The 18,238-nt window shown below is 37.6% G+C and overlaps 2 long non-coding RNA genes across 2 annotated transcripts in view; one reads left to right on the top strand and one right to left on the bottom strand.

Annotated features, from left to right (window-relative positions):
- The window catches only part of LOC106507417 (uncharacterized), an 89,007-nt gene that overhangs the window by 22,043 nt on the left and 48,726 nt on the right, over positions 1-18,238 (bottom strand). The window lies entirely within an intron of this gene.
- Positions 5,733-7,794, top strand: LOC106507419 (uncharacterized). Its single transcript, XR_001303379.3, has 3 exons — positions 5,733-6,062; positions 6,351-6,385; positions 7,491-7,794. It is a non-coding gene; the product is annotated as an uncharacterized LOC106507419 (long non-coding RNA).

Genomic DNA, 18,238 nt, shown 5'->3' with positions numbered 1-18,238 from the left:
ATGACAAATATATAATGACATAGACCTGACCACTGTAACATTACACAGAATGGTTTCACTGTCCTAAAAATCCCCTGTGCTCCATTTATCCTTCCATCCCTTTGGACCCTTGACTATTACCGATCTTTTTACTGTCTTCATAGTTTTGTTGTTTTCCAGATTGTCATATACTTGGAATCATAAAGTATGCAGCCTTTTCAGATTGACATCTTTCATTTAGTGGGCTCTAGCTATTCGTGACAGAGAGAATAGCATCACATTGTAACATGTAATGTATTTTTCACTTACTTTACCTTTCCTTTCTTTACTTTGGCTTACTTTAAAAAAGCATAGCCTCTGAGATAAATCGGAGAGATACCATTATTCCCTTTTTGACAGAGGAGGAAATAAAGAATTGAGTGTCAGATACAGTAAATGACATAACCAAGTTTATATAACAGTCAGTCAGCAGATCACGGACTTGAACTTGTCTATGCTTAGCACTCTTGCCAGAACTTCCATATAGATCTTACACGGGCAAAGCAGGGAAAGCAGCTTTGGTGATGGTCATGAAAAGCAAGAAAAATGCACCTCAAGGTGTGGAAATGCTGTAAATAAATCTGAAATTAACCATGATGAATAAATAGAATGATAAGTATAATGGCAGAGTGATGTGATTTTAGAAGACCTGGTTTTGACTGGGTCTGTCGTTTATGACCTTAGGCAAGATCTTTGTACTCCTTAATTCTCAGTTTCCTCCTTTGTGGAATAGTGACTAATGACATCAGCACTACCAACAAATGCAAAAAAAAAAAAAAAAAAAAAAAAAACCAAAAAAACCCACAATTGTTCCAAAAAATAAAGTGAAATTGCCTATGCAAGTATACTTCAAAATTATATTAAAAAGTTGTTCAATTCCTACCTAATTTTATACTAATTACTGTCTCTCTTAGTCTTGCAAACACTTTCATACTTAAAAAAATAGTACTTTCTTCTTTCTATAAAACAGGTGTCTACATATTATGAGAAGTTTGGTTTTATGTATCACTTTATATCTCTGTTTATTTTTGGTATTGAGCAAGTACGTGTGTCAATGGGCCATAGACTGCTGGAGTAATAAACCTGGTGCTTGAAGAATTATGGTTTCAGGTGGGGAGTATGAAGCAATTGTACTGACATAAGTCTATGTTCCCCCAAATATCCTAAGTCATAAATATTGTGGTGCTGAAATTCAACAGAGACATTACATACACTCTGTGCCAAATTATGGTGCAGAATCATTTCTCTTCAGAATTACTAGAAGTTAGCATTATAATGAACTAAAATATTCTCCTGCTATTATCATTTTTAAAATAACAGTCATAGTAGTGTTATATAATATAATGAATCTCACATGAACTCACTTTATTAGAACTAGTCCTGTTGACAAAGTACATTAAAACAATATTCAATAAGAACTTTCATAAATGGAAACCTAAACAAATGTTTTCTCCTTTTAGGCAAGTAGAAGATATATGAGGGAAATTTTTAAAAGGAAAACAAAACAAACAAAAACAAGAAACGAGTGAAGAAAGAAAATGCTACTTTTTAATGGCAAGTCCATGATTAGAATCTGAGAGTGGATGGGCTCAAAGTTTTGGCAAGTATGAAAAAATATTCTGAGGCAATAAGATTAATTGCAAGACAGTTTCCATAGACCATTATTTTCATAGGCATCACTGCAAATCACCTGCATGCCTTGGGGTTCTCCTTCCCACACCATGTACCAGCAACCTACTTCTCGGTAATTTGTATGCCACCCAGTCCTATAGAGTTATCATTTCTTAGCCTGCTAGTTCAGAAGCATAAGAAGCTGAAAATGCCAGAGAGAGTCTTCACTTCTGCTTATTAGAACAGCGGCAGTTAGCCCTGGTGCAGTAGTCTCCTTGGAAACAAGAACTTTTGGAAATATCCTTTATCAAGGCAAAGAAGGAAAGCAAAACCAGTAGTGTATCAAGCATACTAACTGAAGTGTATCCACTTCATTTTTAAAGTGGTATTGTATCCATTTCATTTGTATCCCTTCTAATAGTATCCATTTCATTTTTTAAGTGCTATTGTGTTATTTTTGAATTCAATGTTTTACAACCTTCTTCAGGCACATATGGTAAGCACTTTTGTGTGTTTCGAATAATATTAGAAAACATAATTTTAGGGCTTTCATAAAACTTTTGTGGAATTTGTGATATTTATTTCAATTCCTTTCTAGTGAATAATTAGATCATTTCTAAATAGTTCAATAAACACTAATGTTACGGTGAATATCTTCAAACATAAATCTTTATATAAAATAAGTAGTTATTTGGCACAGAGAAAGTGGCAATTGAGAAGGAAAGAAAAAAGAGCTACCAGCAAAGGCATGAAGGCAAATGTGATGATATGTTTTGGAAAACGATTCTCAAGTGCCTGAAATTTGTGCATGAGTGTGGGACTTAGCCGTGCAAGATGTTTACACCGTGAGGGTGATAAAATGGATTTTTGAGAGTTCATATGACACAGTGGCTGTAATTAGAACAGCTGGATCGAATCTCCGGACTCACCATTTACTGACTGTGGTTGGTGCATTCGTTTTCCCGTATGTAAAATGTGGGTCGAGTATTGACTTAATTGGGAATTTATGAGGTTACATGAGATAATGTAAAAGAGTGTTAAATATCTGGCATGTATAAAGCTATCAACAAACACTTGCAATGTGTGTTGTCATTATTAGGATCTTCACCATCGTTACCGGGATCAACTTTACTATTGATGCCCATTTAACAAGTTTCACGTCCAAGGTTTCCATTAGCTTGTGAAGAAAAAAAAATAATGTTGTTAAAAGAATTTTGGCTTTGATATCTAGCAGATTCAGTATCAAATTACTCCGTGATGATGGATATATTATTTAACATCTCCAAAGTTCAGTTTCTTCAACTGCAAAATAAGGATATAAACATCAAGCAACATGATTGTTCTTGAGAATGAAGTCTTTTTTTTTTTTTTTTTCTTTTGTCTTTTTTAGGGCTGCACCCACAGCCTATGGAGGTTCCCAGGCTTGGGGTCTAATTGGAGCTATTGCTGCCGGCCTACACCAGGGCCACAGCAATGCCAGATCCGAAGCCGCGTCTGTGACCTACACCACAGCTCATGGCAATGCCGGATCCTTAACCCACTGAGCGAGGCCAGGGATTGAATCCACAGCCTCATGGTTTCGAGTCGGATTCATTTCTGCTGCCCCAAGATGGGAACTCTGAGAATAAAGTCATATATTAAAGCATCTGATCTAACAGGCACTTGATAGATGATAGGTTTGATATTTAAAATATTAGTATTTTCGTAATTACTACATTTGTGTTTATATGCGTCTGGCTAGAATGTAGGTCTTCCCTCAATACAATGATTCCAATATAATCAGGACTCCAGAAATCACAATAGGGTCTCCACTAACAATTCATTTTTATTTCCCAATGAGAGGCTTAACGGAGGAAAAGGACCAACACTCCAGAACTAATATCTCTGAAGGATAGTTTCCCCTGGCTCAATTCAATCCATTGAACAGAGGAAAAAAAGGTGGGGGTGCATTTTCTTGAATGGTTTTGGTAATTATCACAGACAGATGGAAATTAGGGACTCTGTCAGGGCAAGGGCAAGGCAGATGGGGAAATGTGGGCTCTCTACACTGGTCCCTTGGTGACACTTAGTCTGATATTTAGACTTTTGTTTTCCTGCATAGTGGTGTGAGGGTATGGCTGGGTGATATTTTAGCCTCCTTCAATCAAACTGTCTTTCCACAAAGATGGGAATGGCTTAAAAGACTGTCTTAACGATCCCCCCCCACTCCCCAATCATTCTCGAGATAGAGTATCTTTTTCTGCCTCCTATTTTCCTTTGTTATCTTGCGAAGAGACAAGAACATATGCTTCATGGGATGCAATGATTTATTCCCACTATGGGACTTTTCCCAGGGACTAGATAAAAAAGGGAGACAAAGTCAAGAAATCAGTCTCCGCTGAATATTGTCCAGCCCTAAGTCGAAGTACTTTCTCTCTGTTTGTATGAAGCAAATCTCACTGCCATGGGCCTCTGAGAAACAGCCAACTCACAGCCCCCCTCTTTGTTTTATAGCCTCTAAAGGGACTGGTGACAATGTTCCATGTATAAAGAAATTGTTCTATGGGTATTTGCATATCCACTTGTAATCATAGTAATTATATAACAAGTAATATTTGCACTACTTTCGACGTAGCAGCCTCTCAATCTGTGGTTCCTGAGATATCTGTGATACAGGATGAGATTTTTTTTTTACCAAATTAAATTAAACAATATAAAGTGAAATAAAAAAGCACACAAAATGCTTTTTTTTTTTTGTCTTTTTAGGGCCACACCCACAGCATATGAAGTTTCCCAGGCTAGGGGTCAAATCAGAGCTGTAGCCGCTGACCTATGCCACAGCCACAGCAATGCCAGGTCCCAGGCACATCTGCAACTTATGCCACAACTCACAGCAAAGCCAGATCCTTAACCCACTGAGTGACACCAGGGGTCAAACCTGCATCCTCATAGCTACTAGTCAGATTTGTTTCTGCTGAGCCATGGCAGGAAATTGCTAGTTCATTTTTAATTGTTAGATTTAACAAACATAAAATTACCACAAAACTCATTAAAAATTTCTGAGTGTTTATTTAAATTTTTACGCTTTTCATGGAACAGTCATAGACTGTGAACCAGCACTATCTGTGAACCATGCTTTGGTAGTGCTGCTCTAAACGGTGTGCATATTATCACATGTTTAATCTTTAAACTACTTTATTAGATAGGATTTTTTATTTTCTCCATTCTATAAACAAGGAAAATGAGGCATGAAGCATAAATGGTAGGCAGAATATGGACCCAAAATTCAGAGATTACCCTCCTACCTATTGCACTATATTGAAGAAATAAAAATGTTTGATATGTTTCTAGTACCAATTGGCAATATTAAAGACATATACTAGTCCCATTGGTGGCCTATGGAGGAATGGTGAACTCTGTTAACAAGAAGCCAGGAGCAGCTTCCGAAAGGAGGAGATGCTTGGGCTGGATCCTCAAGAACGAGCTCAGGGGTCACAACGTCTCTTTGGAATTTCAGATTCTTGAGTTGTAAGATATTGGGCTAGCCAATCTCTGAGGTTTTTTCCAACCACAATATTTTGTAATTTGATAGAGTCCAAAAGATGCTCCTAAACTGATGCCCTCCCACTCATTGGCACCTCTTACCCCAATCTTTAGCATCACTTTCTCCCAAACAAACATAATCAAAACTAGTATAGAAGAAAAAGGAGATATGGTATATAAGTCTTCTCTACAGCTTTGCAAGAAGGAGTCTGTGACTCTAGGTGCTTCCTATTTGGACAGAGAAAGAGGAAAACCCTCTTTTTCTCTCCAGGCTCCTGCATTGAGGAGGTCTCCAATGGCAGATATTTTGCCAGTAAGGAAGGAAAGGCTTCTGTGTAAGCCTGCTCAAATTGTGGGCAGGGTCACCAAAGAGTGACCACGTAGGGCAGGAACACATGAAAACATTTCTAAGAAAACAGGATTTCTCCCTTCTCAATTGAGACCATGTTTTGTTTTGTTTAGGAAACATAGAAACTGAGAATGAACAAACTGTATTTGGGTCATCTAACCTTTCCTCCTGAGAGTGAATGAGTTGCTACAGCATATGCATTCATTTTTTTTTTTTTTCCCTATTTCACATGGAGACTCCAGTGGGGGTTTTCACCACACTCTCTGGACAATCGCTCTGTGCTCTAAGTCAATATTGCGTGAGAATTGCTATGACATTGAAAGGAACAGGAGAAAGAACCTCCAACAAAAACATTTGCTGAGGGGGCTGATTTGAAATGTAACTCTGAACATAGATGCTAAAATGGAATAAGCAGAAGGAGAACTATATTTATTTTCTCTATGCTGAAAAAAGTATTTCACCATTTTGATTAAGCCAAGTTAAAAAGCCAATCATGCTTCTGTTTCCTAACTGCAAGTACTGTATCTTGTGTTTGTCAAAGACTGTGAGCTTACTGAATTGTGTAAGTTTCTTGGTTTTTAAAATATTTTCATTGTTTATTATTTTATTTTAAAGTATCATTGATTTATAATGTTGTGCAAATTTCTGCTATACAGCAAAGTGACTCAGTCGTACAGTTTTTAAAAACATATTGAATGTGGTCATAAACACTTTGAGCTTACAAGGAATTCATTATCATGTGTATGTTCTAAAAGGGTGAATGTGTCTACATACTGAGTTTTGTTGAATATTTGCTGTGTGCCAAATCATTATGTTAAATATCTGACCTGAATTTTCTCTGTCATGCCAGATAAAACAGCATGATGGATGTTCTTCCTTCTCCAGGTAAATAACAAAGAAGCAATCCAAAACTGAACTTTGCAAAAGCTAACAAAAGTGCTCAATTTCATAATTGCCTATGGCAGAGTAGAATTTTGAGGTCAGTTTTATCTGATTCCAAAGCCCTGAACCGCTATCTTAAAAACTTTGCATTCTCCACTATATCTAGCAGAATGTTAAGCAACTAACAGGTATTTTAAAATGTTTTCCTATGCACTGTTCCTTTAGATAGAGAAGAGCAGTAGTTTACTATTGGATTTTACGTTTATAGAGCCCTTGCTTCTGTTCAGAAATATATATTGTTATATTGCATGACCAACAATGATTGACTTGATTTGCTCTGTTTCCTTGATCTTAGGCATGCTACGTAACACTTAATGTGTCTGCCTCAACTTTCCCATCTCTAAAATGGAAATTTGGTGTATCTTTCATGAAGTTGTTGTGAGAATTTAATGATTAGATAAATGACAGGCAGGTAGAACCCAGTTTAGACTCTAAGAAAATTAAATATTAATTATATTAGATATATGTATATTTTGTCATTTTTTTTTGTCTTTTTGTCTTTTTAGGGCCGCACCCGTGGCATATGGAGGTTCCCAGGCTAGGGGTCTAATTGGAGCTGTAGCCACCAGCCTACACCAGAGCCACAGCAAAGCTGGATCTGAGCCACATCTGAAACTTACACCACAGCCCCTAGCAACGTTGGATCCCCAACCCACTGAGCAAGACCAGGGATCGAACCCACAACCTCATGGTTCCTAGTCGGATTCGTTAACCACTGAGCCATGATGGGAACTCCTATATTATGTTTTATTATTACATATTTATGATTACACTGTCTTCCTTAATGTTATTGTTTAGTAGATGTTTATATTATACTATAACCTTGTGCTTTCATTTATGTGTTTTAATTATAACTATCAGTAAATACTTCACCTCAGGTCATTTCTGAATTCTGGCTGTTACATACGTATTCCTTTAGATCCTAAATCTCTTTACTTTTTTTAACCTGCTAATTGAATGTAAGTACATCGAAGAGGAATATTATTTTAGTCTTTACTTGCAATCTAATCATGAATTAATATATCAAATTGTGCCCTTTTCTACCCAGAGTCTGGAGAAGGGATTCCAAATGGAGGATTTAGCAGCACATGGGAGACACTTAAAAGAAGACGCCAGGAAAAAAAAAAAAAAAATGAGCTAAAATTATAGCAAACAGGCTGCCCAGGAAAAAATGGGCCTTCCTTCCTTATGGTTTGGTTTGTGGATTCCCTGGATTGACTGACGTTAAAGACATAGGGTGATTATCCTTTCACAAATAGCAGAACCTCCACTCATTCCCTCTGTGTGCGGGTGTTTTGGATTTTCGGGGAACTTCGAAGGTCAGGCGGTTATCTGGTAGTCAGCTGATATTAAAGTACTTTTGCAGTTGGAATTCTATAATTATGCATTGTATATACATTTTTCAATATTATTTGAAAAATAAAATTTATTTTTATTAAACATAAAATATGTATTAAAAATAAATCATATTTAATATTAGTACATAAAAAGTATGTGCATGATGGAATATTGGAAAAATACATTAAGTGGGCATCAGGGAAAATAAAGTCACTTGTATTATCAATAATCCGAGACAAGCACATAATGCTTTTTGTATGTTTATTTTTATTTCTTTTTTAAAGTATAAACATTTGTCCTGTTCTCTTGCTCTGTTACTTTTACATACATATAATTTTGTAACTTTTTTCATATATTAAATATTACACTTTTATTATTACATAATGTGTAAAACCATTTTAATGGCTGCATAAATTAGTTCAGAAGATGTGTTGTCCATCTTTTATTTATCCATCTTTCTAATCACTGTACATTTATTTTGTACATCATTTGTATGTTGTAATACTCTGATGAGCATTTTGGGTATAAACAAAAACACCTTGAGCCCTGAATATGTGCCAGGTCCAGAGCTTGGCCCTTGGGAATCAATACTGAATAAATCATGGTCCAGCCTTAAAATTCACTGGAAAAGATTGACAGATGAGTAAACACTTAAAAGAAATAATTGAGTTGCACTTCTCTGTGTAATTCAGTAAGAGCTTTAATCTGGTGTTCAAAAGTTGCTTTAGAAGCATAAAGAATGAACATCTACTTCCAGCAGGGGCTTGAGACGACTACCTGAATCTGGTCATACTTGAAGTCAGTCATAAAAAAGAAGGAAATAATGCCATTTGCAGCAACATGGATGGACCTAGGGATTATCATACTAAGTGAGGGAAATCAGAGAAAGAAAAATGTCATGTGATATGACTCATATGTGAAATCTAAAAAAATGACACAAATGAACTTATTTACAGAGTAGAAGACTCACAGACATTGAAAATGAGACCATTTGGGGGGTGGGGGGATGTGCTTGGGCTTTGGGATGGAAATCCTATGAAATTGGATTGTGATGATCATGATACAAACTACAGATGTGATAAATTCATTTGAGTAATAAAAATAAAATAAAATAAAATGATAAAAAAAACTTAGGGATACCAAAGGGGACATGTGTGTGTTGGGGGGAGATAAGTCAGGAATTTGGGATTAACACATATACACTATGGCATATAAAATAGATAATTAGCAAGGACGTAGTCTATAACATGGGGAGCTCTACTCAATATTCTATGATAACCTACATGGTAAAAGAATCTGGAAAAGAATGGATAAATGTATATGTATAACTGAATCACTTTGCTATACATCTCAAACCAACTCAACATTGTAAATCAACTACATGGAAATATAAAATAAAAATTAAAAATTAAAAGATGATACCAAGAAGGCTAATAAACATATGAAAAAAAAAAAGAAGTATTATCCTAGGGCTGATTATACTATCAGCTCCCATGCTAGGGCTGATAATACTGATTATAACAGCCCTAAGTTGTTAGCAGTCGATCCTAGGACATTCTTTATTAGAGACACGACATTTTGATATTCTGGAGTAATTTAAAGAAAACCATATATGTCAGAATCACAGAATTTTTTTATTGTATTAATGCAATAATCTGTTCCGGGATGCAGACCCTACTTTGGAGATGATTACATTGCAAAGATCAAGAAAAGATCAGTATAATGACCTTTATTTATATTATGACCTTGCATTAACATTAAATTTTGAGTTATGGAGTTCCCGTCGTGGCACAGTGGTTAAGGAATCCGACTAGGAACCATGAGGTTGCGGGTTCGATCCCTGGTCTTGCTCAGTGGGTTAACCATCCGGCGTTGCCATGAGCTGTGGTGTAGGTTGCAGACACGGCTAGGAGCCCGCGTTGCTGTGGCTCTGGCATAGGCCGGCGGCTATAGCTCCAATTCGACCCCTAGCCTGGGAACCTCCATATGCTATGGGAGCGGCCCATGAAATCGCAAAAAAAAAAAAAAAAAAAAAAAATTGAGTTACTTTTTATTATTATTTTTTTCTTTTTCTTTTTGCATTTCTTTTTTAGAGCGATACCTACAGCATATGGAAGTTCCCAGGCTAGGGCCTGAATTGGAGCTACAGCTGCCAGCCTATGCCACAGCCATAGCAACATCAAATCCAGAGCTGCATCTGTGACTTAGGCTGCAGCTTGTGGCAATACCAGATCCTTAACCCACTGAGCAAGGCCAAGGATTGAAACCACATCCTCATGGATAACTTTCCTGATCTTAACCCACTGAGGCATAACAGGAACTTCTGAGTTACTTATTTATAAGCTGCCTTTTTTTTTTTCTTCCTTACAACTGATGTGGAAGAAAATTTGAGAAAAAGTCGAGAAGGATTTAAAAAAATGAGTAAAAATTATCTGTTTTCTTGAGGCCTAAAATCTAATGAAACAAAATTGACATGAAAGTATTGGAATATAAAAAAAGACAGTAGAATACATGAAAGAGAACAAATAACTTGCTGTACAAAGAGAACAAATAAGAGGATGAGGGAGGGAGAAAATCATTCTGCCTGGAGGCTCAGAACCGATTTCAAAGAGAAGAGGCACATTTTCCCACAGTATTATCAGCCCCGTCCAATCCATTCGCTCTTATTTAGGTTGTTAGCAGTCCATCCTAGGACATTCTTTATCAGAGACATGACACTTTGATATTCTGGGGTAATTTCAAGGAAACCATATATGTCAGGATCACAGAATTTTTTTTATTGTATTAATGCAATAATCTCTAGATGAATCTCGTGCTGGTAGAAAAACGGAAAGAATCAGCCCAAGAGTATTTCTCCGTAAACTAGAGAAAAATCCCTTCTGTCTTTGTTATATTTCACAATTCCACCTTAATTTCAGCGGATGCTGTTCATTGTGACAATCAAAGACATCATGATGGGAGAGAAATTGTCTGAAGCCTACAAAAGAGCTCTTAAGGCTACAATGTAAGGGCAGTGAGTTAACTTTGCTCAAGGAGGTTTTTTTAGTGCCTCTCAGTTCATGTCATGCAGTTAGCTGTCAAGCTCATCTAAACATTTCGCTATAGAAGGAAACACATTTTTGTGTATTTAATAAGAAAGTGGGAAATGTCAATTCAATTAAGCAAATATTTATAGAATGCAAAATTTGCTAAGAACTCTATTTGAACTATGATGAAGACCTTACCCTTCATTCAAGGAGCTTGGAACTTACCTGAAGATGCTTAGTATTTGGAGATCAGATCTGCCTGTTTTTATCTGTAGTCTCAGGAAAACTCACTATGGCTATTTAACTTCTGTTTTAACTGTATGGAAAAGTAAGCTCTGTTAATTTAAGTGCCTGCTACACCAATAGACTCACTCTGGCCAAGAAGAATACTAGGGGAGCAGGGAGATGGACCCCCCCCGCCAAAAAAAAAAGAGAGAGAGAGAGCAACCTAATAAAGATGTCATTGAGTCCTAGACAAAGTTATCACTATCCTAAGGTCTAACTCTTTTGATTTTTAAAATTTCTTATGATTTTTGACCTCCCTGTATATTTTCTCCATAATCCTTAGTTTATTGTGAACTAGTTCTCACCAATAAATAGCTTTATAGATAAGAAATGACTTGCTCTGGAATTCCTATTGTGGCTCAGCAGTAACAAACATGACTAGTATCCATGAGGATCCAGGTTTGATTCCTGGCCCTATTCAGTGAGTTAAGGACCTGGCGTTGCCATGAGCTGCGGTGTAGGCTGCAGACATGGCTCAGATCTGGCATTGTGGTGGCTGTGGCATAGGCCGGCAGCTGTAGCTCTGATATGTCCCCTAGCCTGGGAACTTCCATATGCCATAGGTGTGGCCCTAAAAAAAAAAAAAAAAACGAAGAAAAAAAGAAAGAAAAAGATCAGACAAGCCGTGAGATCCTGTTGTATAGCACAGGGAACTATAGCTAGTCACTTGTGATGGAATGTGATAGAGGATAATGTGAGAAAAAGAATGTGTGTGTGTGTGTGTGTGTGTGTGCACGTGTGTGTGAGGGACTGGGTCACTTTGTTGTACAGCAGAAATTGACAGAACATTGTAAATCGACTATATTAAAAAATAAAAAAACCTGTATAAAAAAAAATTAATGACTTGCTCTGGTGTTCACTCTCATTTTCTTAACTTGCCTTAATGATGTGATTTTTCCTCTCCTAGCCCTGCCTGCACTAGATTTTATGGGAGAAGATCCAGAGCAATTCATATTCATGTGTCTGCAAGAGAAGGAGGATTTACAAGCCTTGCATCAGTCGGAGGAGGGGTATCAAATTGACCAATTGCTTCTAAGTCATTTTCAACGTGAGATAAGAAATGTCCTTTACAAGTAATTGTGAAAGCTTCTTCTGTCCAAGGTTACCGAACTCAGTATTTAAATTTGCCCCTCTAAGCACATCTGTCTGGCTTTTCTCACAAGCCCCATCCCCATAGCACTAATGAGAACCTCATGTCTTCCAGTCTGAGAGCTGGATTTGGAACATTTCTCCCTTGTTAATATAAAGCATGTCATTCTGGGCCCTCTGCAGTATGGTTTGCTTTTCTTACTGCTGAATCTGGGTTGTAGGTGGTTGTGTATCATCTAGAAGGTTTCGTGTCTTAGAATCATATATTGATTTTTAATACCCTGCTCTCAGAATCCAGTGAGATGGATTTGATTTACTAAGACACTAGCGTCTTTTCATATCCTGGTGAGATCTGCAAGAGATAAAGGTGAGCTTTAAGAAAAAGAAAAAGTCCTTTTGGAATTACCTATCTTTTCCTTGGTCTTACAAATGATTTTGTTTGGTAAGTGATTAAAGCTGGTCTGGACAGCCAGCCAAACACAGGAGTAGATTTATAGCCTCTAAAACAATACCTTCAAAGATTTCCTTTCAGAAAGCATGGCCCAGAGGCATCCCTTTGATTGATCCGAATCTCTAAGGAGTTGCTTCAGAAGCAGACTTATTATGCTTTTTTCCTACTTCCCTAAGAGATTTTGACATTTTATGGTATCTATGAAAATACCAAGCAGGAGTAAATAGTTAGGAATCCTTATAGCTTTTCCTTGTCTGAATTGTAGGCATGTTTTTTTCCAGGGCAAAATCAGCAAATTTTGCTCTGGTGACTTTACACAAGGCCTGATCTACCCAGTTTACTGTGTCAACAGCCATTACCCACATACTTTCCTATTCTGAGGAGAAAATGAGAGAAATTATCAATACTCACATTTTGGGAGTTATAACTTAGTAAAAGAGAAGAATGTAGCCAGTCGTCTGCTCTTCCCCAAATAGCCAGGGAAAGCAAGAGAAAAAAAAAGATGTCACGTGAGGAAAGCCTTTAAGTCTTTAATATTCAAGGACTTTGCATCTAATATTTTTATTCACTCTGTATAAGATTTTGACCTTCGAGAAGAGATGCAATTTTTGAAGTGTTCTGGATTGTTCAGAAAATTCCACTTAGTGGAGAAAATTCCTTAGGCATCATTGTCTTCCTATAATGTAGACAGTTACCTGCTTCATCCTCTAGAATGTGATCTCTCTGAGGAGAACAAGAAGGCTTTTATTTGTTGGATATTGTCTGCAGTGCTCAACAGAGTGTGTGCTAGGTAAATAGCAAGTTTAATAAATTCTGGTGGAACTGAAAATCCTTGTTCAATTGTTGCTTTCTTTTTGCAGTATTGGATAAAACTAATTTTGTGTCTCTACATATAAATAATGAATCCAATTTCAATTCTCTGTCCCCGTCACCTTCCTAACCAGAGAATGAGGGCGATGGGCTGTGCTTTATTGCTACTATTTGCCTGTGTATTTGTTATTTCCACCCCAAACTGGGATTTTCTTGAGTATAAGAGCTATGTCTATTTCAGCCTTATGTTAGCAGCATTAAAGATGTCTAGGTATACTTGTTAAGTGAAGGAGTGGAATAATCATATAAAATAAAGCCATGGTTCTTACGCACAGGGATTAAACTCTTGAGATCCTCATTAGCACAGAACTTTAGATAATAGAAAAGCACAGAATTTTTGGACCTTCTTCCAACAGAAGAGGGTCTAGACTATTTCAAGAAAATTAATTAAGTGGGCTAGGTTGGCACCGATTGTAAGGTACTATATTTGCTCTTTTTTTGTGTGTGTCTTTTTTTTAAGGGCCACACCCATGGCATATGGAGGTTCCCAGGCTAGGGGTTGAATCGGAACTGTGGCCGCTGGCCTACGCCACAGCTACAGCAATGAGGGATCCGAGCCGCCTCTGTGACCTACACCACAGTTCACAGTAATGCCAGATCCTTAATCCACTGAGCAAGGCCAGGAATTGAACCTACATCCTCATGGATACCAGTCAGATTTGTTTCTGCTGAGCCACAGTGAGAATTCTGCACTATATTTGTTCTTAATCATTGACTGCTTTCCTTGCTTTGTTTTGATTAAACTTTTCACCAGAGAAAAGTCTTTTGATTTAGATTTTTGAAAAGAGATATCATTCCCTTTAACTTGGGCCCAACTACCTTTTCCCCTTAACTATTATCTTTGCTGCCAGCCAGTTGTGGATGTCTTGATCATGACTGATTTTTTGGGGAACTAGGAGTTGATTAAAATTCCAGCTCTTGGAAACGAATCTGACCAGGAAGCATGCGGTTGCCAGTTTGATACCTGGCCTCACTTAGTGGGTTAAGGATCCAGCGTTGCCGTGAGCTGTGGTGTAAGTCGCAGGAGCGGCTCAGATCTGGCTTTGCTGTGGCTGTAGTGTAGGCCAGCGGCTACAGCTCCAACTCGACCCCTAGCCTGGGAACCTCCATATACTGCAGGTGCAGCCCCAAAAAGACAACAAACAAACAAAAAATATAAAATTCCAGCTCCTGACTGATAGGCAGGGAGGCCTTGTCCCTGGACTTGCAAGATGTCTGATGTGGATATATATCTTTCACCAACTTTGGGGAACTTAGCTTCCTACGAGACACTTATAAGTGTCAGATGAGCTTAGAGCTAAAGTTCAGGAAATAACAAAAATCCATGTCCATGAGTTTGTTTCTTTTCTGTAGATAGGTTCATTTGTGCCATATGTTAGATTCTAGGTAAAAATGATATCCTATGTATGGTATTTGTCTTTCTCTTTCTGACTGACTTCACTTAGTATGAGTCTCTAGTTCCATCTATGTTGCTGCAAATGGCATTTTGTTCTTTTTTATGGATGAGTAGTATTCCACTGCGTATATGTACCACATCTTCTTAATCCATTCATTCGTTGATGAATATTTAGGTTGTTTCATGTCTTGGCTATTGTGGGAGAGGGAGAGTGAGTGGGATGGACTGGGGGTTTGGGGTTAGAAGAAGCAAACTATTGCATTTGGGGTGGATAAGCCGTAAAATCCTGCTACATAGCACAGGGAACTTTATCTAGTCATTTGTGATGGAACATGATGGAGGATACTGTGAGAAAAAGACGTATATGTATGTATTATATATGTATAAGTGGGGCACTTGGCTGTACAGCAGAAATTGATAGAACATTGTAAATCAACTATAATAACCAATTTTAAAAAAGAAAATAACAAAATTCAGTGCTCAGGTGAGAATATGTATATTTGCATTATAAAAAGTAAAATTTTAGAATTGTGAAAGGTAGCATATAGACTGAACTTTTTCAATAGTCACCGAATGGCTATTACTTGCAGGGCACAGCAGTAGGTGCTGGGATGTGATTCTCAGGTTTTCCCTTGGCATGAAGCACTTCTTTCCTGTGTGCTGTGAGTATAGACTGATAACTCACAGCCAACTACCTCTCTGGAGATTGCCTCTGTTAAAGGACACTCTTCTGCCTAAGTTTGTGGGCTCTCCACTAGGCCAGGCCATACCCAATGAGTGGTCCATGTGAGAGTATAAAGGCCTGCTCCCTTTACCTCAAAGGGGGACAACTGAAGAGCCAGCTCATCTCTAGGGCTCCCCGGATGGGTGGTGAGTGAGATCTCTACGACAATTGCTATCTCACAGTTCATTTTTTTCCCCTCTGTTTAATATTGGTCTCTTATTCCTTTGGCAATCTCGTTGCCAAGATTGCCCAATAATCTCCTGCTTATAAATAGCCATCCTCAGAATTGTTTCTCAAGGAAATTGACCTAAGAAGAATACTTTTCCTGGTACTGGATGGTAATAGTTTGTTTTGGTTACAAAGGTATATACTTAACTGTGCCTTTGCTGATGTACAGTGGTGTGGAAGAGACAAAATGATCCATAACTAACTATTATCTATAAAAGAAGTCCTACCCTCCCCCTGCAATGCAGAATTCTGTTGTCCATTTTCCTTGCTCCCATGCTGCTCCACGAAAATGTCTACTTTAATTATATTATATATATATATTATATCATTTTGTTGTTGCAAAAATTTATGAGCATTTTGGAGACAAGGATTTAGTCTTGTTTATATTGGTTTTGTTCTGTTTTGTTTGTTTATTTTTTGCCTCACCCACAACATATGGATGTTCCCAGGCCAGGGATTGAACCCATGCCACAGCAGCGACCCAAGTTTCCACAGTGACAATGCTAGATCCTTAACCCACTGTACCACAAGGGAACTCCTAATCCTGTTTATCATTATATCTCTGGCTTGCTACCTGCAATATGGAAGCCAGTAAACAATTTACGTTGAATTGAGGAATGAACAAAAATAAGTAATATTTAGAAATTTAATGGAAAAAGATATGCCTATAGCATGATAAAAATTCAGAGAAGTGGTGGAATTTATTTGGCCTTGAAGAAATTTAGCAGGTTTGCAACAAATGGTTATTTCAAACTGAGAAAGCAACATTGACTGTCACACAGAAGTAGTGATAAAGTCATGTGTTTGTAGTCATAACAACGAGAAGCTATTCAAGATAATTTAAGAAACAAGGGGACGGACAACAGTATATTTCTTGGAAACACCAGCCAGTATTTCAGCCGCACTGCATGAAGGCTTCAGATCAGAAACACTAATATCAGAAATCACAGTTGTTTCTCTAGAAAACAAACTTCCCATCTCTATTTGTCTGCTCACTCTTGTTTCTTTGTAAGCCTCTATCTTCAGGCCACTTGGGCATCTCCATTTCAGAACTAAAAGGAGATTATATGAGGCCGTAAGCACATGAAGAGGGGCAATTGCCCCAGCAGTGGCCAAATATCAGTCCTTGATTCAATTTTTGTGGTCAGCAGGCTAGTGGGAGATACATTGGAAATGGAGCATTAGCTAGCTTCTAAATGGGCAGAGGAGTGGATATGACAGATCAGGAAGTCTGGGAAGTGTTTGCCAAGGTGCAAACCTCATTGTGGGTTAGAAGAATTTCTATTCTAAATAGTGGTAGTCATTGTCAAATTGAACAACCACTTGTTTTATCAAATTTTATAATTCATATGTGTGTGCATGTGTGTGTGTATGTGTAACAGTTTGCATTTTTATAATTCATGTGTGTGTGCATGTGTGTGTGTATGTGTAACAGTTTGCATTAAATATTTTAATTGTGGCAACAGACTTCTGTCAAAGATTATATCTAGATTAAACTAACATTACAACCATTCTGAGTTCTTTGAATGTATTTAATGCTGGAGAGAAGAAGTAGCCTTGAACAGAGGACCTAGTTTTGTAAGATCTCCTTGTCCAGGCTAAAGGCTTGTCTCATGTTTAATCTTCAAAACGGACAGATTTCAGCATCTGTAGAAAACTTATTTGTGCCAAGACCCAAAGATAGGAGAATAAATAAAGCATCACATGTTAGTTTATCTTTAAAAACTAGCAGACTAACCTGTGTCAGTGTCAGGAGTTCTAGGGTAGCAGTGACACAGAAACAAAATATTGTAATATGCTGAGTGCAGTGATAAGACAGGAAAGAATAAAGTGCTCTGGGAGTATCTCTCCCTGTAGAGGTCAAAGATGTCTCAACAGAGGAGGTGTCATTTGATCTTAAATAACATGTAGGGTTGGCCAGATAGAGAATGGGGAAAGGCAACTTCAGCAAAGGAACAGCATATGCAAAGCCAGAGCATCATAAAACATCATGAAATGTTTGAATAATAGTGAAACATGTAGTAACAACACCAAAATAGGTTATTTTGGTATGTGTGAACATGGTAAAGAGCAGGTAAAAGGATGAGGCAAGAAGGGAAATGTTGCTAGAAGTCATTAAGAAGACATGACACTGGCACTCAGAGGTTTTTCATCCTCAGCTCTGTTCTTGCAATATCTGTTCTGGCTGCTGCCCCACAGTGGGTGGTATTTTCAAGGGCGTAGTCTTGAGAGATTAAGTTGTTGTTGAGACTGAATATGACTGAGCTTTATAATTTATGCCCAGCTAGCCAGATTAATTCATTTGAATGAAAGTCTAGATCACTTTCTTAGCATCGTCCAAGATTCTGAGAGGCAAATGCAAAGATCCACTCCTGTGGCAGCCCAAGAC

This window comes from Sus scrofa, chromosome 4, assembly GCF_054392235.1.
Source record: "Sus scrofa isolate SSC_HxYL_T2T_F1_AM1 chromosome 4, Sscrofa_HxYL_maternal_Yorkshire_Landrace_v2.0, whole genome shotgun sequence".
In the NCBI taxonomy this organism is placed as follows: domain Eukaryota; kingdom Metazoa; phylum Chordata; class Mammalia; order Artiodactyla; family Suidae; genus Sus; species Sus scrofa.
Note: the sequence above shows the minus strand (reverse complement) of the source record. Positions and strands in the feature narration are given on the sequence as shown.